We start from the raw sequence: 1242 nt of genomic DNA on the forward strand, positions 1-1242 counted from the left end.
ATATCTCAGAACACATGTCGCTCCACAAGTCAATCTCTGTTTCATTTCAGATAGACATGCTTCCATTGAGAGCTCTTACAATAACCATGATAACAGATGACATGATCCCCCTTCTATCCATGTCTATTGCATTAGACATATCGAACAAAACTTCATGCGTGCAATCAAAGATAAGAACCTTCGTTAAAAAAAATGGTGAATACATGGTATGCTCTAACTCAACCGTCATTTCAACATTACCGTGATAAAATTATATTGTCTAATGCAGATGCAAGAAGATGGGTGGATAACATACCAATAGAGCAGTGGGCAAGGGCATTTGACAGAGGTTGTCGATGGGACCACATGACAACAAACCTTGTGGAATGCATGAACAGCGCATTTAAAGGCATTAGAAATCTACCAATAACCACTTTGGTCAGAACAACCTATTTTAGATTGGCTTCTACCTTCGCAACCAGGGGTGAAAGATGGAGTGTAGTGCTAATGTCGGGTCAAATATTTAATGAATGTTGTATGAAAGTGATGAAAGTGGAAAGTATCAAAGCTAGCACACACGCGGTTACAGTCTTTGATCGTCATAGACAAAATTTCAATACATAGAAAACAATAGACCACAATGAGAGGAGACCAAATTTATCATATGTTGTCAAACTAAACAGAAGTTGATGAGATTGTGGAAAGTTTCAGGTCTTCCGTATTCCTTACTCACATGTCATTGCGGCATGCGCACATACTCGTCAGGACACTTACAGCCATCTATCTGATGTTTATAACAAAAGCTTCTCAGTGCTACCAATGGAGGAATACTGACATCCATATGAAGGTGACATAGTTTGGCACAACGATGAGATGCGAAGAAAGAAAAAAGGACGGTCAAAAAGCACCTGTATTAGAACAAAAATGGATACGACTGATAAAATGATAAGATTATGTAGTATATATCGTCAACCAGGACACAATAAGAACAAATGTTTCAATCTAGGAACAACATATGCATCATAATCTTTTTGTAACCTTGGACTTTTGTAACCTTTGATTTTTATATATCGTTATCTTTTTGTTACAACAAGGTTAATAACAAACATCACTACAACATAAGCAAACTTAAAACATAACATTTTAAACTGATTACAACAATCAAACTGATGACATCTCGTCCAAACATCATTTCCCTAGCATCCTTATTAGTTTTGACTCGCACCCAACCAAATATACTATCGAGTCTCTCAATACTTCTAA

Source organism: Lathyrus oleraceus, chromosome 5, assembly GCF_024323335.1.
Source record: "Lathyrus oleraceus cultivar Zhongwan6 chromosome 5, CAAS_Psat_ZW6_1.0, whole genome shotgun sequence".
NCBI classification, from domain to species: domain Eukaryota; kingdom Viridiplantae; phylum Streptophyta; class Magnoliopsida; order Fabales; family Fabaceae; genus Lathyrus; species Lathyrus oleraceus.